A 24,956-nucleotide genomic window follows, 5' to 3' on the forward strand; every position below is an offset into this window, starting at 1 on the left:
TGTTTAAAATCTATGAACATCTAAGGCAGTTCACGATCAAACTCCCAGCATTTTTTAATTAACTGTAAATATCTCATTGCAATAAAACTTTTACCTGTAGCACAAGACTGTCCAAGTTGTTGTGACCCTTATTCTTTCTTATCCAGGCCGCCTCGTATAATCGTGTTTTATCAGTAACGTTGAACGACTCATATGTGATTGTAGTAAGAAATCGTCTTAACCTCAAGCCTATTTTACGATAACTTAATCCATTACTTAATACTTTAACCATTGATTAATAAATATAGGGGGAAGATACGAAACCCTGTGCATTATTTTGTTTCCTTTAAAATCTGCCTGTATAGTGGCGCGCCTAGCGTAAATTTGTTGAAGCTAGCCAAGAACAAGCACTTATTCTACGTGGTCCGTATTCAAAATTTTAATGCACAGTCGCTATCATATTAATCTGTATTAATACCTGTATTAATTTTTTTCTGCAAAAACGTTGAAAATATAAATTGACTATAGAGTTTTTTTCACTAGTCTTGACCTCACAAGTAAATACTTTTCGAGTTATTTGCGCGTGGATATATTCATGTTCCAAAAAAAGTATGTTTCATGAGGAAATGAGTAAGTATTTCGCCAAAAAAAATATTCATAGCAAAAATACAGCTTATGAAAAAATGAAAAAAATGTTTTATATATGCCATATGAAGTAGACCCAGTAAGAGCAGAGTTGTAGCTAATAAAAAGTAGGTTCTTATTCGTCAAGTTCTAAATTGAATATTTCTACTTGAAATAACCAAAAAATTAAGCACTTTTCGGGGAAAACTCATCATAACTGTTTTAAAGTGTTTAAAAACAGCTTTATTTTTTTAAGTTTATAGTATCAGAAGTAAACAAGTTCCGCACAAAATAAAGTTGATCCGTTTTTTTATAAAAAAAAATCTTAAAAATCACCTCTTAATTAGCATCCCAGATGAAATTAATCAGTAGCGCTTCATAAGTTACTTTACGTATATGTATGCTTATATAGTAAGTTTCATCGGTTCAAAGTGCTTATTTTTGAAAGGCTGTAGTTAAAAGGGCTTCAATGGGTCACTAGTCACGAGTATATGCAAATTTGGAACAGTCATATCTTAACCAATTTTTGTGTTACAGAAAAACAAAATATTCAGAAAAGCAAAACCTTTACACTTTGGGATATTTCGTATCACTGATAATTATAATGTTATTTTGAAAAAAAAGGCATTTTTCTTTCAAAACAAAAAAAATTACTGTAAAACTAAATTTACGATAAAACTTACAGATCATGACAAGGCGAAAACGGCGGGTCCGCTGGGAAAAATATTCCCATGAGATTTTTTGGCATAATCACATTCGTGAGACATCCCAGAATAAGGTTCAAGAAGTCGCCCACGTGAAAAGTGGTTCAATTTTTTTTTAGCAATTTTTTTAATCAAATTGCAAAAATCAATATTTTTGGCCCGGACATTTTTTTTGTAGGTTTTTTGGACCATTCTGGATAAAAAAGGTCCCTTATTATTTTTCTCTAAAGTTGTTCGTTTTCGAGTTATAAGCAATTTAAAATTGAAAAAAAAACGAAAAATGGCGATTTTCAAGGTTTAATAACTAGGTTAAAAGTTATTATTATGAAAAGTCAGAAACTGACTAAATCAAAGTTTAATGCCCCCCCCCCCCTACAAGATCCTGAAGAAATTTTTGTCATTATTTTATTACTAAGCTGTTATTTTTAAGTAATAATAATGAGCGCCATGCACGAGGTAGGCGGCCGTAAATGTGAGTGCAAGTAAGATGCACAATTGGACTGCCGGAGTGGCATCTCTCTCGCACTCAGCATTTACGGCCGGCAACCACGTGCATGGCGCTCAATATTATTACTTAAAAATAACAGCTTAGTAATAAAATAATGACAAAAAATCCTTCAGGTTCTTGTAGGGGGGCATTAAACTTTGATTTAGTCACTTTCGGACTTTTATAATAATAACTTTTAACCGAGTTATTAAGCCTTGAAAATAGCCATTTTTCGTTTTTTTCAATTTTAAATTGCTTATAACTCGAAAACGATCAACTTTAGAGAAAAATTATAACAGACCCTTTTTATACAGAATGGTCCAAAAAACCTACAAAAAAATTGTCCGGGCCAAAAATATAGATTTTTGCAATTTGATTAAAAAAAATTGTTAAAAAAAATTTGGCCCACTTTTCACGTGGGCGACTTCTTGAACCTTACTCTTAATAAAATAATGTAGGTAATCCTGACTATCTAATATCTCACCTGACAATACAATCCACGGTGGACGCCTACGCAGAAATACAAGGCACCTTTAAGAAGTAAAGTTAATAATAAATAATTCAATAAGTATACTTAGTCACGATTTTCCCCCTAACTCGGAAAATATCGACCGCATGAAAAAACTTGGAAGAAATTGTAGGAAATCGAAACAACTTAAGTCCTTACCAATTTTTCGAAGAGTTTAAAGTGGCCGAGCGGTTTACTTAGTCAATTTTATATTAAGTTACCGTTGCAATATCTCCAAACAAAATATACCATCATCAGAAGAGACTGTAATTAACGAAAATACTTACCTAATTTTTTATCGAGATTATGAGGCAAATAAGATAAATGTACAATATCTAAAATCACCCAGTGACTTAAATCAAATTAAAAGACAAATTACAACTACAATTATTCTTGTTAATTTAAAAACGAGTTTAGAAAGTAATACATAAGTACACTCCAATAATTATTTTAAAGATTGCCATTGTTATCGTTGAATGAGAACTCAAATTTAAATACATCAAAAGAAATAAATAATTTTTATTATAATCCGATCGACCCGACCGACCCCAAATTCCGATAACCAAAGCTACCTGAATACGTCTCATCGTTGTCTCAGGTAAATTCAATCTCGTACCTAGAAAGCTGCTAACGCCATCTATTTCTAAAACCACTGGTGTCGTACATAAACGCTCGTTTAGTTTCGTATCTTCTCCCCTATATTTATTAATCAATGCTTTAACTATAGTACCTAATTGCCTCAACACATTCATAGCAGCCCATACTTGTTGAAATGCAGTCCACGCTTACTAACTAGCCTACCAAAACAGCAAAATTTATTGAATTTTAAACAATAATTTTAGTCTAAATCACTTCTGTCATTTTCCTTATAAAGCCAATTACCTGTTTATATTCTATTAATGAACATTGAATTCAATCAAACTACGTTTTACTTTGAACGTACTTTTATTTGTTGATAATAGAGATATCGAGATAATTTTTTATGAGAATATTAAAAAAAGGTGAAAGTATCTTGGAATATTAATAAGATTTATCGTTTGTTTCTAATAAATTTCACGGTTATGGATAAAACGTGAACATTTCCCAAAAACATTGATAAAGTAATTCCTTAGAAATAGACCTATAGTGTGATAAAAAAAGACACAAAATTCCGAAGAAAAATATCCTTATGGCATATTTAAGACGGTGCGTTGATTTTGTAGAGTAGTGTATGTTTCGCTATAATCAGAACATTCCGCTGCTAGTCACTCCCTGTCAAATTACGGCACGCATGTTCGAAAGTAAAAAACTAGTTGTTGCCTTCATAGAAGTAACTTCAATTGTTTATGTCAGTAGTTTATGGCTAAATGACGGCTATTTTTGTTTTTGTTCTCAGATCAATGGGTCTTTGATGAGATATAAACCGACTTTTTCAGAAATCTTTAACAAATTGATTTTAATCTTGCAAAATGGTCGTTAGTACATCACGGTTAAATAAATTTTAAGAAGACGTAGCTTCTTGGTATACGAGTGGACAAACAGTTCTGTAAAAAGCTGCGTAATGTGATATTCTAGAAAATAATATTAGCTCTAAACAATGAGTCTCGTACGTTTCTAAAATAGGAAATAAGAATAAGAATAAGGTACGTCGTTTGGACTTTCGGTGCTAAATTAATGCAAATAGATTTCTGGGGATTTTTTGGGGTCGCTGAACATGAATACGCCATCAGAACGGATCCCTGGCGCCCAGAGTCATTGCTAAAACACGCGATCTTCTGGAGTTTCAAGGGTTTTCTAAATTAATGCAAACAGATTACTAGGGGGTTTTTGGTATCGTGAATACGGATACGCCATTACAACCAACACTTGCAGCACCTGATGCTCAGGGTTACACCTATCGCACGTTATCTAAGGCACCCTAAAGGGATTTCGGCACTATTTATCTATAAATAGATTATTAAAATATAATATTTTATCCCCGAATACTCTATTTGCAATAATTTAATATCGGACTGTCACGAAATCCCCGAAGACGACGTGCCCCAGCAGTGACCCTGAACACCGTTAATCCCGGTGGACAGTTCTGATGATGTGTTAGTGTTTAGCCATGTCAAATATACCAGAATAACTTTTTTGCAACAATTTAGTGACGAATAGCCACGAAGATCCAGATGACGTGTCGTAGCATTAATCCTGAGCACCAGGTGCTCCGGGTATCGGTTGTGATGGCGTATTCATGTCCAGTGACAGCAAAAGCCTCCAAGTAATAAAATCTGCACTTAATATACTAATTTTGACAGCATTTTTTGCACTGTAAATACAATTATGCATTTTCACCCATTTTTCGATTGTAGACTTTTTCCTGGCATCATCTCGAATACAATGCAAAGTTCCTACATGCTATATTTAAAAATCGTTTTTTTTTTCTAAATGCCGTAGACTAATATTTTAGTAAAAATTATTATTACATGCATATGGGGATATAATATTCGACAGAAAGGTTATAATAATTACACCGAGAAAATAAAACGAGCAAGTTGAATTATGTTATTTACTTACAATCGTTAAAAATATTATGATCCAATTTTATAAAAATTTATATATAATAGTTGCGGACAGGTACACAGGGCTCTATTCAAATATGAGGATATTTCTGCATTCCAGGTAAAGATTTGTGCAATTTTTCATAAGAGAAATAAACAGAAGGTATATATATGTTACCGGCCAAACCCGACTTCAGGATAAACTAGTTTGGCCTAGGCCAAACTAGTTTATCCTATCGCGCGTAGGCCAAACTAGTTTATCCTAGGCCAAACTAGTTTATCCTGATATAAAGACGCACACTTCAGGCCAAACTAGTTTATCCTGACATAATAAAGATTCACATTTCAGGATAAACTAGTACGGCCTTCTTCTTCTTCTTCTTGTAGTCCCTATCCGTTTCGGATATTGGCGACCATCATGGCAATCTCTACTTTTCACACTGCTGCTCTGAAAAGACTTGTAGTGGTTGTGTTGAACCATGCACGTAAATTTTTCTAGGTCTTTTTTAGATGCGCCTGTAAATACGATATGATGATTTTTAAAATAATTTTCTATGTCTGAATTAAACATCATATTTCTCGCGTGCAATACGCGCGCATAAGGCGCGCAAAACGCGCGTATAAGGCGCGCAAAAGGCGCGCATAAAGGGCACAAAAGGCACGCCTAACGCTAGCGTTGTGAAGCATTATGCGCGTTTCGCGCGCCGTATGCACGAGTTATGCGTGCGCTTTGCACGCCTTATGCGCGCGTTTTGCGCTTGTTTTGCGCGCGAGATATATGATGTTTAATTCAGACATTGAAAATTATTTTAAAAATCATCATATCGTATTTACAGACGCATCTAAAAAAGACATAGAAGAATCTACGTACGTGGTTCAACACAACCACTACAAGTCTTTTCAGAGCAGCAGTGTGAAAAGTAGAGATTGCTGTGATGGTCGCCAAAATCCGAAACGGATAGCCACTACAAGAAGAAGAAGAAGAAGTCCGTACTAGTTTATCCTTAAGTGTGAATCTTTATTATATCAGGATAAATTAGTTTGGCCTGAAGTGTGTTTGTTTATATCAGGATAAACTAGTTTGGCCTAGGCCATACTAATTTATCCTAAGGCGGTTAGGACAAACTAGTTTGGCCTAGGCCAAGCTAGTTTGTCCTGAAATCGGGTTTGGCCGGTAACATATATATTTCTACATCCTACACTTCTATAATTTTAGACTCGTATGTGGTTTAGCTGTAACGTAGTAGCCAGGGTTGTGTATTTGTTCCGCCACATTCCTTTGTGGGCGGATTTTTTGCCGGAAAGGTACTTTACGCCTGTATCCGTGTATCATGTGATCAGAAGTCATTTATAAGATATAATATTTCATTATAGCCTTTCTTATAACAACGGTATTCAAAAAAGGAAGTTACTGAAGTACCTCCCTAGCTGTTGTTAGTATGTCCCTTAGAGCCCCTGTAAGTCCAAAGTTTTTACACCTTATAGTCGGAAAAATGAAAGAATACCCATGAACCATCACACCAATCACTTATTTTGTATTTACTGTCTTTTTCTCTAACAAACGTTTGTTATTTATAGAAAAAGGCAGCAAATACAAAATAAGTGATTTATGTGATCGTTTATGGGTATTCTTTTATTTTTCCGACTGTATGTAGATTGCAGTTTTTTGCTTCACCTTTGACCATTTGATAATTGATTGACATATTATTATTAACCACCGTATTATAAATCCAATATAAAATGACTGGTTTTTACGGATAATATTTTCCATGAGACCTTTCTTGTAAATTTCATGATTTTGGACTTCTGTGGGCTTACAATTATCACTGCCTTTTGTAGTTTATAATATACGAGTGCACCATGATATTTATTATATTTGTAGTGGGCTAAGTTGCTCATACGAATAGACCTGCACTGTAGATATCAACCTATCCATGAATAGATTCCACCCAATATATTATATCCCTAAATTCGTCCTTCCAGTAAATGTCATGACTTTGGATGTTTAGAGGCGTATGCCAACTATAGCTAGAGCCTATTGTATTACAGGTTTCACCATTAAATTTGACATAATAAGTCAAGATGACCAGGTCATCCGTATAGTCCAGGACATAATGCCTGTCGTTACTGTGTCTAGATATCAACCCATTATAATAATAATAATAACAATAATAGGGTTTATTTAGGGTAATAATATAGGGTAGTAATAATAATAATAGGGCTACCGACAACAGCTGTATACCGAATTTTGCAGGACGTACCCAGATATTCAAGTATCGGAGCAACGAATATCAGACCAATACCGGGTAATTATAAGAAACAACCTTATCCCAGAGACTAGACGCAATATCATCAGAAGCGAAGTCGAACGGGAGATTCATAACGATGTTGTAATTGAAGATCAAGTCCCCAATGAAGTGCATGAGCAGATTCCTGAGCTTGCCATACAAGAAACTCAACCTAACAATACAGAGCAGGAAAACAACGATCTACATGATAACCTAGTAAGCGAAATGGCACGTGCTGTACAAGAGTTTAATGGAACAAACCCACTTAGCAGACCACCTCTACCACGAATAAACTCTTGTAAGAGACTAGGTGTGCTGTTACAAATTGTGAACACTGAAGTCCTACCCAATTATGTCGTAGAAGCCCACACATTAGAGTATTTGCACATGCTAATCTACTGTGCAGCAACAGCAATTGCTAATGTAATGGGCATTAAGATCAGAACACGACAGGGTACTAATAACGGAAGGACTGGTAGCAGAATTGCACCCTGGGAAAGAAACTGCTCGAAAAGATTGAATTGCTGCGTAGAGATATTGGTCAAGCCACAGAATATATACGAGGTGTAAGAAGTACAAGAGTCATCAGGAGAGCTGAAGAAATAATACAGAATACTGCAAGACACTCAAGATACGATCCAGAAAACAACACAGCCCAACAGTGCCTGGATACATTAAAACAAAGACTCTCAGTTTATTCAGGACGACTAAGAAAGTACAAAGTGAGTAACAACCGAAAATCCGACAATGCCCTTTTTGAGACTGCTGAGAAGGCGTTCTATCGAAAACTCAATTCCACCGTAGAAAATCTCGATAAGTCTTACCCAAGCCAAGAAGAAATTCATGAGTTTTGGGGAAATCAACTTTCCACACCAGCTGCTCTTAACAATGCTGGATGGACAGAAGATACGGCACAGAACTGCCAACACTACACTACTACTCTCTACGAACCCTTCACCACTGAAGAAGTCTCAAATATCATCAAAGAGCTTCATAACTGGAAATCTCCTGGACCAGACGGAGTTCAAAACTTTTGGCTCAAGAAGTTTTGGAGTGCTCATGAATGCTTATCAACACTAATTAATCATGTTATTTCTAATCCGCAGGATATACCATCATTCCTAACTCAGGGAACCACTTATTTAATACCGAAGGATCAAAATAACACCCAAGATCCAGCAAAATATCGCCCAATTACTTGTCTTCCAACTTTGTATAAATTGGTCACATCCTGTGTAGCCCGGCGTATCTACCAACACTGTGCTCTGAACAATATCATAGAGCCTCAACAGAAAGGATGCGCTAAGGGTTCCATGGGTTGCAAAAAACAACTTATAATCGACTCAGTCATTTCTAATCAAGCATATTCCAAAAAGAGGAATCTATTTACTGCTTTTATTGATTACAAGAAGGCCTTTGATTCAGTGACGCATGAATGGCTTATAGATATACTGAGAATATATAAAGTCGATGATAATATAGTGACCTTTTTACAACATATAATGACAGAGTGGAAAACTAGAATTCACCTTCAAATACCTGGTGAAAGTAACATCGAAACTGAAAATATTATAATCAGCCGGGGCCTGTTTCAAGGAGATTCGTTGAGTCCTCTATGGTTCTGTCTAGCTATGAACCCACTATCTCAGCTATTGAACTCCACAGATGCAGGTTTTAGCATCAAAAATAACAACAATGTGGTGGCGAAGCTTAATCATTTATTGTACATGGATGATTTGAAATTAATGGTTTCCACTCGAAACCAACTCGACGAGATGCTAAAAACTGTAGAAACTTTTTCTAATGATATTAGTATGCACTTCGGACTAGATAAGTGCCGTATTTTAAATATAGTCAGAGGAAAAGTACAGCCCGGAGGATTCGATATGCAAAATGGCCAGAACATCGAGGCCATGGATGAAAGTGATATGTATAAATATCTTGGAGTAAAGCAAGCGCGGAAAATTGACCATAAACAAATGAAAACAGAGATAACTACTGAGTTTATACGAAGGGTAAAACAGCTGCTTCGCTCACACCTTAACAGTAGAAATTTGTTTAAGGCACTAAACACCTACGCATGTTCCGCGCTTAGCTACTCATTTGGTATTGTTAAGTGGACAAAAACAGATATAGAAGCTCTTCAGCGAAAAGTACGAACACATCTCACAAAGGCACAAAAACACCATCCTAAAAGTGCAGTAGAAAGAACAACATTACCACGGAATCTAGGAGGAAGAGGACTTATGGATATAGGTGAGCAATTAGATAAACAAATTGCTAATTTAAGAACTTATTTTCAGATGCAGATTATGTCGACAATATAGCGTCGAACTACTGGTTGACATCAGGAAAGATGTTCCCTGAGACGGAGGGTTCATTACTGGCCATTCAGGATCAGGTTATACCAACCAGAAATTACCTGAAATATATCATCAAAGACCCTCAGGTTCAGAACGACAGATGCCGATATGGATGTCAAGCCCAAGAAACCATCCAACATCTTACAGGGGGCTGCCAGGCATTTGCTGCAACTGAATACAAGGAACGGCATGACGCAGTGGGAAAAATCCTTCATCAAGAGATAGCTATCAAGCTGGGACTTCTCCAAACAGACCATCTCCCGTATTATCAATACGTCCCTGAGAGTATGCTTGAGGATGGCAACTACAAGCTATACTGGGACCGCACTGTGCTCACAGACCAAACAGTGGCACATAATAGACCAGATCTCGTACTAGTTAATAAATTAACAAGACAAACAACACTAATTGATGTGGCAATACCTAACAACAATAATCTACGTAGTAAATTTACTGAAAAGATCGCCAAGTACAGAGATCTAGAAATTCAAATACGAAGGCAATGGAGAATGCAAAGTACCCAGACGATACCGATTATTATGTCTACTACTGGAGTCATTCCGAAGACCCTCCTCGAAAGCATAAAAAAGCTGGGTCTGAATGAACATCTTTATAAGACCATGCAGAAAGCTGTACTACTCGCGACGGCCAGATGCGTACGAAAATTTCTGGGAGATACACCTGCATTCCAAGTCACCTAGGGCTCGATAACACGGAAAGAGTCCCAGCAGAGCTGAATCCTTTTGACACCGTAGGTATCTGGGATGAGTCAATTTTCCCCTTAGAGGGAGTGTGAGCCGTATGGCTAAATAATAATGATAATAATAATAATAATAAAATAATATATAATATAATATAATAATATATAATATTGACTATAAAAATGCCTTTGGTTCAGTACCGCATGAATGGCTAATATATATTTTGAAAATATACAAAGTTGATGATAACATAGTGACCTTTTTAAGGCATATAATGAGAGATTGGAAGACTAAAATTCACCTCCAAATACCTGGTGAAAAAAATATTGAAACCGAAAATATCGCAATCAACCGGGGCCTGTTTCAAGGAGACTCGTTGAGTCCACTGTGGTTCTGTTTAGCTTTGAACTCCCTTTCCCAGCTATTAAACTCCACTGACTCAGGTTTTAGCATTAAAAGCAATAATACTGTAGTAGCGAAGCTCAATCATCTGTTGTATATGGATGATTTGAAATTAATGGCTTCCACTCGAGAACATCTAGAAGAGATGCTAAAAACTGTAGAAACATTCTCTAATGATATTAGTATGCAGTTTGGTCTAGACAAGTGCCGTGTTTTGAATATAGTCAGAGGAAAGGTACAGCCCGGTGGATTCGATATGCAAAATGGCCAGAACATCGAGGCCATGGGCGATAACGATATATACAAATATCTTGGAGTAAAGCAGGCGCGGAAAATTGACCATAAGCAAATGAAAACTGAGATAACTACTGAGTTTATAAGAAGGGTAAAACAGCTGCTTCGTTCACAGCTTAACAGTAAAAATTTTTTTAAGGCACTGAACACCTACGCTTGTTCCGCGCTTAGCTATTCATTTGGTATTCTTAAGTGGACAAAAACGGATATAGAATATCTTCAGCGAAAAGTACGAACACACCTCACAAAGGCACAAAAACACCACCCTAAAAGTGCAGTAGAACGAACGACATTACCCCGGTATTTAGGAGGAAGAGGACTTATGGATATAGGTGAGCAATTAGATAAACAGATTGCTAATTTAAGAACTTATTTTCAGATGCAGGCTGAGACATCTACTCTACACCGCGCAATTTGCGCAGTAGATGACACAACACCGATCAAACTGAGGGAACCAGAAATGCGCATAAACCACCTTACTAAGGACGAAAAACTGCGCACCTGGATGGGTAAACCTCTGCACGGGCGACATCCCAATGAAGTTAGCCAAGACTATGTCGACAATACAGCGTCGAACTATTGGTTGACATCAGGAAAGATGTTCCCTGAAACGGAGGGTTCATTATTGGCCATTCAGGATCAGGTTATACCAACCAGAAATTACCTGAAATATATCGTCAAAGACCCTCAGGTTCAAAACGACAGATGCCGATATGGATGTCAAGCCCAAGAAACCATCCAACATATTACAGGGGGCTGCCAGGCATTTGCTGCAACTGAATACAAGGAAAGGCATGACGCAGTGGGAAAAATCCTTCATCGAGAGATAGCTAACAAGCTGGGACTTCTCCAAACGGACCATCTTCCATATTATCAATACGTTCCTGAGAGTATGCTTGAGGATGGCAAATACAAGCTATACTGGTACCGCAGTGTGCTCACAGACCAAACAGTGGCACATAATAGACCAGATCTCGTACTAGTTAATAAATTAACAAGACTTCTTCTTCTTAAGGTGCCGAGACCGCTTGTCGATCGTTGGCTCTCATGTTGTGCAGCATATTAACAATCATTGTCTTATTTACAGCCGCACGAAATAGTTCAGTGCTAGTTTTCCCAAACCATTGGCGTAGGTTTTTAAGCCAAGAAGTTGTACGGCGGCCCACACTTCTTTTTCCCATTATTTTACCTTGCATGACAAGGTGAAGTATGTCATATTTTTTCTCAATTAACAAGACAAACAACACTAATTGATGTGGCGATACCTAACAACAATAATCTACGTAGTAAATTTACTGAAAAGATCGCCAAGTATAGAGATCTGGAAATTCAAATACGGAGACAATGGAGAATGCAAAGTACCCAGACGATACCTATTGTTATGTCTACTACTGGAGTCATTCCGAAGACCCTCCTCGAAAGCATAAAAAAGCTGGGTCTCAATGAACATATTTGTACGACCATGCAGAAAGCTGTACTACTTGCGACGGCCAGAAGTGTAAGAAAATTTTTGGGAGATACACCTGCATTCCAAGTCACCTAGGGCTCGATAACACGGAAAGAGTCCCACCAGAGCTCAATCCTTTTGATACCGTAGGTATCTGGGATGAGTCAATTTTCCCCTCAGAGGGAGTGTGAGCCGTATGGCTAAATCTGGATAATAATAATAGGGTTTATTTGTAGCGATTAGTACATAATAACAAACCCAAGTTCTAACTGAAGTTGTTAATCACATGGACTACAACTGGTGCGTGAGGGTTAAATTTTGATTATAAAACAACATTAATTTATCTTAAAGTTTACAAAAAGGTATTAAATAGTCTGTTTCGCTCATCTGTCTTCAAATTTGGGCTCCTCTTCTCTGTCAGTTAACGTTAAATTTTGTGTATCGGATCTAAGAAAATCTCTAATAAAATTCAACAAAGGATTGCGAAAAACTGCAGATGGGATTCTTCTGGCGGGACTTCGTTTTATATTAGAATTATCATGACTTTTAAGGTGTTTTATTCATTTTTACAGTAGTTTTCTCAATTTAAACATTTATAAGTGACATTTCATATATATCATTTTTGACATTAATGACTAGATTCCATAACAGAGCAGATACGACTCCCATCTGAGAGCACACTTTGTACCCTAAGCCGATTACCTACTTAGGAAAAAAAATATGTTTTGGCGATATGATACAAGGCTGTGTGGGGTTATTTTGGACATAATCACTATTTTTACTTAAGAAAAAAATTACTACCAAAAAACTTTACTAAACCAATTTTTTCCTGTTCAAGAAATCATCATAGCTATTCGGACTTTAGAGACGGCTGCTCTGAAAGTTCATTTGATGTAACTACCTACATCCGTACCATGCTTTGATGTTGCGCAGCCATGTTATCGTAAGTCTCTCGATACGTACTTCTTTTTCCCTGCATAATCAGTTTTCAATCTTACCCTGCATAATCAGTTAATTTAAAAGGAAAACAGTAAGATTTTTTAAAAATAATTGACGTCACTTTTTTATGTTGATAAAATCCACAACTATAATAATGTGCTTGTTAAATTTAACACACGCGGGTGTAAGTATCATCCTGCACTGCGGGTGTATCTCTATATTAGAAAACTGTCAAATCACCCATCAGCTACACACTACAAATTGATATTTTTCCTAATATGGTAAAAATATCCTAAAGAATACCCACTCTTGCATTGAGACTTCTTCAATAATCTCACACAAAGCATCGTAGGCTTTGCATTGTGCTTATAAAAACAAATTATGTACCTAGAATTTAACGCGAATAAATATTGACTTAACTGTCCGCCAGTGTTGTATCTCTTATTGGTTTATATTATTGTGTGTAGGTTATAGTCCAGGGCGCATCTATTTTGAGATGGACGTTGAGAGGTGACTCAAGTATTTTTGCAGAAATTGCTTGAAAATAAAACAAATAATAATATTTGAGTTATCCTTCCTCTCAAAAAGTTCCGGAACATTGGTTAAATAATCAAAATGTCCAAAAATTAAGGAAAAATTCGATTTTTTTCTTCGTTTTTTGATTATAACTTTAAAATTATTCATTTCCGAGAAAAGTTGTACTGACATAAAAGTTGCGTAATTAAATTTTCTATAACGTAAAATTAGTTACAAATTTAAAAAATTGTTACCCTAGTTGCAAAATAGCAATAATTGTGAACAAACCATACAAAAACAAGTATTCGCATTTTAGGTTTTTCAACCATTTATGCTACACTTAGGACCTTCATATTTCACCCAGAAAAACATTATGATACAGTAAAACAACACTGTAAATTTCATTAAGATCGGTTCAATAGATTTTGCAAAATAAATTTTGCAATCCAGCTTTCGCAAAAAAAAATTATTTTTTCAAAATGTTACAGGACTGAAAATAAAGCAGATAGCAAGTTGATTTTTTTTTCGTTTATAGAAGTGTACTGTACCTTTCATTTGCAATTTGCAAAATTAATATCGATTAATTACCACGGCGTCAGGAAATTTTTTAAGTAAACAATAATTTTTGGTGCTATGCGCAGGACAGCGGTGTTCGATTCACACAAGTTGATTTCCACCAAAATTTCTTCCAAACTTTATCTAATATATTATTTTCTTACTCTATATTTTGTTGTATTTTAATATTTTAATTCCATAAAAATCAAACTTATTTTATTATTGTTTGTGAAATATTGTTTAAACAATTGCATATGTTTAAAAATAATAAACTCTTATTTTTTAAGTTAAAATATATTAACAAAGAAAGTTTTTGCTAATAAAAGTGTTATTTCAAAGGATAGAGTATGTGTTTTTATTTTGCAATAAACACATTTATTTATTTATATCGAAATTCATTCGATCATTCGATTTATATCGAAATCATTATCAAAGGTCATTGGAATGCCCAATCAGAGCAAACTATCCGCTGTCCTGCGCGTAGCAACAATAATTAATGTTTATTTAAAAAAATTCCTGACGCCGTGGTGTTAATTGCTTTTAATTTTGCAAAATTGCAAATGAAAGGTACAGTAGACTTCTATAATCAAAAAAGATGTCAACTTGCTATCTGCTTTATTTTAAGTCCTGTAACATTTTGAAAAAATGAATTTTTTTTACGAAAGCTGGATTGCAAAATTTATTTTGCACAATCTGTTAAACCGATCTTAATGAAATTTACAGTATTGTTTTGCTGTATCATAAAGTTTTTCTGGGTGAAATATGAAGGTCTAAAGTGTAGCATAAATGGTTGAAAAACGTAAAATGCGAATACTTGTTTTTGTATGGTTTTTTTCGCAATTATTGTTATTTGGAAACAAGGGTGACTATTTTTAAAATTTTTAACCAATTATAAATTGTAGGAAATTTAACTACGCAACTTTTATGTTAGTACAACTTTTCTCGGAAATGAATACTTTTAAAGTTATATTCAAAGACGAAGAAAACGATCGAATTTTTCCTTAATTTTTTGACATTTTGATTATTTAAACAATGTTCCGGACCTTTTTGAGAGGGAGGAAAACCCAATTATTATTATTTGATTTATTTTCAAGCAATTTCTGCAAAAAAAATTGAGTCACCTCTCAACGTCCAAATGTACTAATATTTTTACAGACGCGCCCTGGTCTATTAAGGTTTGACCAACTTAAAAATTGATAAACAGACTGTAGGGAATATCTCGAAAAACAATTTAAACTCATAACAAACATATTTGTAAATAAATAATAATCTTCATTGATATTTTCTCTTTATTGAATTTATTGAAAATAAATAAAGTTTAATAAAAAATACTTTTACGTACGTTTCGAATTTTACCTGGGAATTTTAAAATACCAATTACATTATATTGTTTTGTTATTTAAAAATAATAAACATCCTTTCATAGAAAAATTATACTGGCGTCAAACAGCGACAGCTTGCATAAATGAAAAATCAACAGAAATATGCAAAATACAAAGAGATGTCAGACAGGGTTGTATACTGTCCCCAGTGTTGTTCAATTTGTATTCAGATAGAATATTTAAGGAAGCGCTGCATAATTTGGTGTGAAGGTTAATGGAATTCTGATAAACACAATCAGATATGCAGACGATACAGTTATTTTAAGTGATGATATGAATGGATTACAACACCTTTTAAATGCCACTGACACAGTGGGAAGAGACTTTGGCCTAAATATAGACTGTTCAAAAACAAAATACATGGTATTTAGCCGTTTGGCCCATCAAGATTCACGTTTATATGTTGATGGTCATATAATTCAAAGAGTACCCAGTTTTAAATATCTTGGTTGCCATATTACTGAACAACTAGATCCAGATAAAGAGATAAAATGTAGAATCGAGATAGCCCGCACGACATTTTTAAAAATGAGGTCATTCTTGTGTAATGATACCTTGCCACTTCAACTTCGAAAGCGCATGATTAAATGCTACATTTGGTCAGTCCTCTTGTATGGTGTCGAAGCATGGACATTAAAAATATCCACCATTAACAGTTTGGAGGCCTTTGAAATGTGGCTGCACAGACGTATTCTGAAAATACCATGGACGGCTATGCTGACAAATGTGGCAGTCCTTAAGAGAGCAAATGCTACCCGCGAGCTGCTTGATAACATCAAATATAGAAAGATGGCCTATTTTGGACACGTAGTAAGGGGAGACCGGTATAATATTCTTCAACTTATTATGATGGGTAAAATCGAAGGACGCAGAGAAATTGGTAGAAAGCAGGCCTCTTGGTTGAAGAATATCCGGGAGTGGACAGGAATAAACAAAGCAGAACACCTATTTAGAATAGCTCGAGACAGAGACAGTTTCGCCATGTTAATCGCCAACGTCAAGGGGACTTGATAGGGCACGTTAAGAAGAAGAAACATCCTTTTCATAGTTCAGTTTTATCGGCCTCACTCATAATGATAATGTAGGCTTGTATTATTCATTTCAACTTGTGTTCTAAATGAAATGGTAGGCTATCCCTATTGTCACTACCTTTAAGTCCTATTTGTCCTTTTGTTCTAGGATCGTTTATTTGATTGTTAGAATGATGTTAAAAGAAAAAAATGATTTGATGTGATCATTTTGTATTTGTCTTAAATTTCTTTTATTAGTAAACCAATCTTAATCGCGATTAAAACGGAATAAAAACATTACTACCCAAATATGGTAGGTATTGGTTCTTACATTTAGTTCAGTCCCAATAGTGATATAAAATACTAAGTTTGAAAGTTGGATAACTATATCATGTTAAACCATAGCATAATAATTATATGTATTCTAGATATTATCATATTCTTGAGTTGTTGGTATTTAATTTTAGTAATAAAAATAATGACAATACCATTTTAGGAGCCTACATCATCCGCCATCAATTTATTTTTTTTTTTCGAAACTTCTAATAAATTTCAACAGTGCGTCCGCAGTACGACAGTGACAGCATTGTGACAATTACACTATACCACAACTATACTGACAAAAACCATGGTACAATATTGCGATAATAGCTATTTGTATAACAGGAGTGCTACTTTTCCTCCCGAGAATGAAGTTTACTTCCCGACGCGTAGCGGAGGGTAGTAATCATTCAAGGGAGGAAAGGCACTTTACTCACATGTTATAGATATGATTTTTCTACCTCCAAATTTATTTATGTAACTAACTAACAAAATTTATTAGAGAACTAAAACTAACAAGCAGGTGCAGTATAACTGCCATCTGTCAAATAGAAGTCAAATTATTAATGTAAACATTGTTAAATCAAAATAACAATTTACTGTTTTTTACCATTCTGCAAAATACAGAGTGGTCTATAAATGAACGTTAAAATGTATAGATACTTACATAATAGGAAACAGAATATTCCATAGGGCGTTAATAAGTTATTTTATCAATGACATACCATGATGTCACTTTTACTTTTACTCTCTAGGGAGTAAAAGTACATTGTCTCCCTAGGGAGGAAAAGTACGGCTTTGCTCACTGCAACCAGGTCAGGAAATATATACTTTCGGTAGAGGTTGGTGGAAATAATATTTATTATTCTCATAGGGGTGCTAAATGTTGCCAAGTCAATCAAGTTCGATTTCTTGTTATAAATAATTAATTTTTAGTAATTCCAGTGGGACACAAAATGGGATAAAAAAGTTTATATGAAGAAAGTGTATTTTTTTGTTCTTTTTTGAAGAGAAAGAATGTACTAGAAGGTAAAATGGTAATATGCATTCACAAGGTAGAAGAAATAATGGTTATAATATTAATGACTTACTGTATGTGCAGAATCCTGTGACAAATAAGGCACAAATTTGAACTACAAATTAACCAGAATTATTATTATATTATAAATTATATATTATATTATTATAAATATATTACAAAAAGTAAAAGTGATATCCTTATCAAAAATGGCAAATCTTTGATAACATAAACAGTCACATCTAGGATGCGGTAAGAACAAGGAACGGCGTCACTAAGAGAAGATTCTTCTTCTTCTTCAAGTTGAGCTCCTATCGAGGGATTGGAAATCATTCTAGCAATTATAATTTTATTGGTTACGCACCTCAAGGTATATATCGAACTGCATCCAAACCATTCACGAATATTGTGTAGCCAATGGATTTTAGGTCTTCAGAAGAAGATGTCTATGGATGTTTTATTTATTAGACTACAGCACAACTTCTTAAAATCTACGCCCCTGATTGGTAAACAAAGTAAACATTAATAAACTAAACGCACTTATAAGGTGTGCCATATAGGTATCCAGCATAAAAGGAACAGTTTATTGGTAGGCGGTTAACAAGAGATGCAAACAAATAAGTGTATAGAGTAACATGTGAATGTGTTTTAAAATAATACGAAAAAGACAAATCATTTTTCATGATCTAATTTTTGTAATATTATTTATGGTAGGGGAGCTCAAGCGGGATTTTTGCAGTTACTCGAGCGCGTCAGATTATCACAAAGGAAGAAACCTTGTACCCGGTAAATGTAACTTTACCATATATTGGCTCTTTATACACAAGAGTTAGTTAAGGGGGGTCCGAAAAAAAAATATATCCTATAGTGCAGTCACAAGGTTTTCACCTTCGATTTTGTTGAACCTCCATCGATCTTTATGAAAATTGGTGAGTAGTTAGAAGATACTTCGAAAACCAAGGTGGAATAGTGCCAATTTGCGCGTTTACCCTGAGGAGGGATGCCCCCTCTTTCTGGGGTGAAAATAATTTTGTTGTTCTGAAGCTATTTTCTTGTGGCATTTTTAAACACGCATGGCATAATGAACATAGAGTTCAGTGGAGAGATTCAAGTATAGTCCTGAAAGAATCAGATAGTAAAAAGAGAAAAATCAAAGAAGCGGCTCTAATTATGCCAAATGAAACCAATTGTGTCGCAAATTCCTCGGTAGAATGCAGTAGGATGTGGTTACCCATACTGAAAGAGGAAGTCAATAGAAAGAAAATACCACGATTAGTAAGTCAATAACATATCGAGTACAAATTTTATATATTAATTAGTATTACTTATTGTATATCTACGTATTATTAATATTATTTATAATTTAAACACATTAAAGTCAGAATTTGGTATTAGTTTTTTGAAGGTAAATTAAATGTAAGACCAAATACTTACGATGTCGGGATAGTATCACGAGGTTTTTTCCTGGTTTTCCCTCGTGATTTACTATGTAATCTCTAACGCGAGAATTTTACTGTCATCGTTACATTTGGTTGTCTTTTTAAAGACATATCACATGCTATGATTTTTTTGCGACGGATATTCTTGAGTTGGAATTGATTTCATATAATCTAATGAACTATCTTTTAGTAAAGTCGTCCCAGGAACGCAAGTCATATATATTGGCGATATCATTTTAAAGTCTTTTACTTTAAAATGTACATATAATATACGTCTTAATTGCCAATATAAATAAGTCAGATAAAATAAATTATTAGAAGAATTTTTTTACTTAGCAACAACATTTTTGTTTATTTTAATAGTATTTTGTATTTTGACAAAGAAACCCGATTTGGGCTTCGAAACGTTAATAAATTCATTTTTTAGTAAAATTGTGGCTTATTTCCCATAGAAAATACTTAATTATGAAAATAATTTTATTAAAAATACTCCCAAAAATCGATACAGTGTCCAATTATTAAGTAATATAGGGTTGTATAAAGTTATTCAAATAAATCAATAGTTTTTGAGTTATTAAGGATTAAAGATTTTGTTTGAACACGTTTGAACGTGAAAAATGCACGTTTAGCGCGGCTTTTCGTAAATAACTCATAAACAGTAATAGCTGGATACCGTGTACCAAAAAAAAGTTGATTAATAGCAAGCTGAAAATTTGTTAATAGATTAACGGTGTTGTTCTGAAGCTATTTCCTTGTGGCATTTTTATAATGAACTATTTTAAATGGGAAATAAGCCACAATTTTACCAAAAAATGAATTTATTAACGTTTTGACTGCTAAGTCGCGTGTCGTTGTCAAAATACAAAATAATACTAAATAAACAAAAATGTTGTTGCTTAGTAAAAAATTCTTCTAATAATTTATTTAATCAGACTCATTTATATCGGCAATTCAGGCATGTGTTATACATTTTAAAGTAGAAGACTTTAAAGATAAGATAAGATAAGAAAGATAGTTCATTCGATTACATGAAATCAACCCCAACTCAAGAATATCCGCCACAAAAAATCATAGCATGTGATCTGTCTTTAAAAAGACAAAAAATGTAACGATGGCAGTCAAATTATCGCGCTAGAGATTCCATAGTAAATCACGAGGGAAAACCAGAAAAAAACCTCGTGATACTATCCCGACATCGTAAGTATTTGGGCTTACATTTAGTTTACTCTCAAAACTAATACCAAATTCTGACTTTAATGTATGTATGATGTCCGATTGTAAGTTATAAATAATATTAATAGCACATAGATGTTACCTATATAAATAAAACTAAAATATAAAATATGTACTAACTCGATATGTTAATGACTTACTAATCGTGGTATTTTCTTTCTATTGACTTTGTCTTTTAGTATGGGTAACCACATCCTACTGCATTCTACCGAGGAATTTGCGACACAATTGTTTTCATTTAGCATAATTAGAGCCGCTTCTTTGATTTTTCTCTTTTTACTATCTGTTTCTTTCAGGACTATACTCGAATCTCTCCACTGAACTCTATGTTCATTATCCCATGCGTGTTAGTGACATATTTGAGATCTATCAAATTTTCTATTTTTAATATAAGACTGATGTTCACTTATTCTAACGTCTAATGGTCTTGATGTTTCACCTAAATAAAATTGTTCGCATTCACAAAGTATTTTATAAACACAATTTTTTCTTCTCTCTTGTTCATTGTTAGGTTTAGTTTTAGATCGATCTCAATGTGTTTGTTGTTTTGAGTGTTGTTGAAATGTTGAATTTATTTCCTATTGTTTTAAGTTATATATATATATATATATATATATATATATATATATATATATATATATATATATATATATATATATATATATATATATATATATATATATATATATATATATATATATATATATATTATATATATTATATAATATATATACATATAATATCTAGGTATTATTAATAGTATTTATAATTTAAAATAGCATACATACATTAAAGTCAGAATTTGGTATTAGTTTTGAGAGTAAACTAAATCTAAGCCCAAATACTTACGATGTCGGGATAGTATCACGAGGTTTTTTCCTGATTTTCCCTCGTGATTTACTATCACATCATAATATTACATCAATATTGGTAATATCATTCTAAAGTCTTCTGCTTTAAAATGTATAATACACGCCTGAATTGCCGATATAAATGAGTCAGATTAAATAAATTTTTAGAAGAATTTTTTACTAAGCAACAACTTTTTTGTTTATTTAGTATTATTTTGTATTTTGACAACGACACCCGACTTGGGCGTCGAAACGTTAATAAATTCATTTTTTTTTGGTAAAATTGTGACTTATTTCCCATTTAAAATAGCTTAACGGTGTCTAGTCGGACAAACTTTGATGTACGGAAACACTGGAGCAGGGGAAGTTTTAATTGTGGAACGGGTTAAAAATTTGGAACGTCAGACTACGAAAACGTTCCATGTATTTTGTCGGACAGAACTTCCAATTGATTTGTTACCATTTCATTAAACTCTAATGCAAAAAATCAGACTGGTATTTATCACTAACTGGGCATTTTAATGAGTGGAATACGAAGAACATGTCAAATGGCAGGAATCATGTTGGTTAGTAATAGCAGTCTGATTTTTGCATGAGAGTTTAATGAAAGGGTAACAAATCAGTTGGATGTTCTGTCGGACAAAATACATGGCACGTTTTCGTTATCTGACGTTCGAAATTTTTAAACTGTTCCACAATTAAAACTTCCCCTGTTTAAGTGTTCCCATACATCAAAGTTTGACCGACTAGACAACGTTAAGCTATAAAAAAATTTAAGCTTGCTAAAGTTGTTATTACCAAAATTGAAGCTAATTAAAAGTAAACTAAATAGGTTATTAAAAAACCTTTTAGTATATATGTTACGGTAAATGTGATTAAATGGGAATTATTAATAATTACCGGTTACTATTAATACAACCCGAATAGCTAGGTAAAAGTAATATATATACCAGAAATAATCACATTGACTGGTAATTATTAATAAATACCGTATTCAAACGGTAAACGTGATAAATGTTGAATACCAATAAGTTCTTAGAAGGTTGTGGGGTGGAGGGTTTACTTATTACATGTCTATACTAAATTTACAATCAAGATGCAGTAGAAATAAACAAACCAAGGCACGTTAAATGCTACTAGAAGTACTCTTGAATTATAATTTACAATGTACCCATATACATTGTAAATCCTAAATCATGATTTCCAAAGTTTATACATTGTAAATTATGATTCGGAAGTGCTCCTAATATTAGTATTTAACATGTCTTGGTTTGTAAATGTCTACTGCATCTTGATTGCAAATTTAGTATAGTTAGGTTTTTGGATTGATAAGTTCTGTTTAACTGTCTAAATGTATTGCCAAAATACGAGTTTGTTAATACATATTTATTACATGTCTAGTTAGGATTTTTGATTGATAATTTTGTTTAAGGGCATAGGCGCAAAATGTCGCCTGACAAAATGTTCAATGTGCTTTAAATGTATTTATTTTTTTCGAGTCCTAAGAAAACTAATAAATATTTTTGAAAAATTTAAAGGCAGAATGAAAGACTTCATGATTACCGAGGGACGAAAGTCCCTGAAAACTTTTATAATGTTTATTTTAATAAGTTACAGTTATTTTTAAATGCAAATATTTCATTCAAAAAAATTTTTTACTCTGATGGTCTTGAGGCCCACGGTAATAACGTAATCTTTCATTCTGCGTTTAAATTTTTTAAAAATATTTATTAGTTTTCTCATTATTCCAAAAAAATTAATACATTTAAAACACATTGAAAATTTTAACATTCGACATTTTGCGCCTTTCCCCTTAAGTGTTTAACTGTTTTTACTTATTAAATGTCTAGTAAGGTTTTTTATTGATAAATGTTGTTTAAGTGTTTTAACTTTGTTACCAAATACAAGTCTAGTTAAATATGGTTTTTTGGTTGATAAATGTTGTTTAACTGTTTTAATTTTGTTACCAAATACAAGTCTATTATTACTTGTTTGTTACCAAATATAAGTCTAGTTAGGATTTTTGATTGATAAATTATGTTTAGGCGTTTAACTTTATTACCAAATTTGAGTCTGTTTTTACTTATTACATGTCTAGTTAGGTTTTTTGATTAATAAGTTCTGTTTAAATGTTTAACTTTATTACCAAGTTTCATAAATAAACAGTAGCGAAGCCCAAAATGCGTTTTTATTACATTTACCGGAGCTGTTAGGATAGTATTAATAATAACCGCTTAATCTAATTATAAAGGCATTATTAATCACATTGACCAACTGCTAAGGTTATTATAAATACAGACCAGTTATTATTAATACAGACCGGACTTATTACATTGACCGTAACATATATACAAAGTGAATTCAAAGTGAGACAAAAATCATTTTTTATAATCCCTCTACCTTTTTAAAAATTAGTTGAAAATTTCTCTTTTAGTTAGTGATATACAAATGAAAATAGTAGGTACCTTAGGGTAACTCCCAAAAATGTACTTCTTGGTCAATAAAAACACCAATAAATAAAATACGATAACAAAAAAACTTTATTTAAAGTTTTTAAATAAATAAAATGTAAATATATGTATAGAGTTAAAAAATAAAAAAAAATGAATATTTTAAATCGGTCAATGTCTAATGGGCATACAACTCTTTACTGCTTAAGATCAGTCTATTCCTGAATTATTATAGTCTAACGAACAGTAATAGTAAATATTATAGTAGGGGAGCCCAAGCGGGGATTTTTGCAGTTACTCGAGCGCGTCAGATTATCATGTGGGGAGAAACCTGGTACCCTGCAGATGTACCTCTACCATATATCTGTACCTCGGAAGGATACAACACTAAGTCCATTTTTTTCAGTTTTGACATTTGAACATATTAATAATCAACTTTTATCACTTTATTTAGAGGAATAGAGCACTATGGTCTAAACCATTTGCTAACGGAGATAGCGACCTTTAAAACAACATCAAGTCCATTTTTACTTAGAGGGATAGAACACCATGTGGACTTGATGTTTTATCCCTCTACGCATGTGAATTACCGCCACACATAGTGTTGCACACGGTTGCATTTCTTTATGATGACAAGTAGTAGATTATTAGTGATCTAATAGGTAGTGCTTTTGCCATTTACGGTGTGTTTAAAGTTATTTACGGTACGTATTTGGGTACGCACCTGAATGTAGAGAAAATGTATTAACTGTATATAGAGGATTATAATAACAATAATTTCAACCCTATGTTAAGAGCTAAAAAATGGTTCTACTATGATGTGTTCAACAAAAAATTTAAGTTGACTTTCAAACCGCCAGAAATAGACACATGTGACTTTTTTCAAGCAAAACTAAAAAATAATTTGACACCAGATGAAAAAA

Source organism: Diabrotica virgifera, chromosome 2 (assembly GCF_917563875.1).
Source record: "Diabrotica virgifera virgifera chromosome 2, PGI_DIABVI_V3a".
Lineage (NCBI taxonomy): Eukaryota > Metazoa > Arthropoda > Insecta > Coleoptera > Chrysomelidae > Diabrotica > Diabrotica virgifera.